Source organism: Pteropus vampyrus, unplaced genomic scaffold, assembly GCF_000151845.1.
Source record: "Pteropus vampyrus isolate Shadow unplaced genomic scaffold, Pvam_2.0 Scaffold165, whole genome shotgun sequence".
Lineage (NCBI taxonomy): Eukaryota > Metazoa > Chordata > Mammalia > Chiroptera > Pteropodidae > Pteropus > Pteropus vampyrus.
The window spans coordinates 3774579-3774915 of NW_011888946.1; positions in this window are offsets into that span (position 1 = coordinate 3774579).

Below are 337 nucleotides of genomic sequence, written 5' to 3' on the forward strand. Positions count from 1 at the left end.
AGGGGAAATACTGTGAGTTTAGGTGGAACGAATAGCTTGATATGGTAGGACTTGTTTTGCACAGGGATGGTTGAGACAGGAGGTCCCTCCAGATCTAACCTGCCTCTGAAAAAAATGCCCAAACATGAGATTATGAAATTAAAGGGCTTCCCCCTTAAAAAACTGGATTATGACATTAAAAGAAATTGGCAAAGACATCATATAAGCAGTGGGCATGTAGCCTTCAGACTGTGAAGACTCAATTTTTAGTAGTTATAGAAGCATTGGTTCTTCCTTGTGGATTAGGGCACCAGTTCCCAACCTTTTTTGGCAGGGACTAGTGCTCCTATGAGAATCT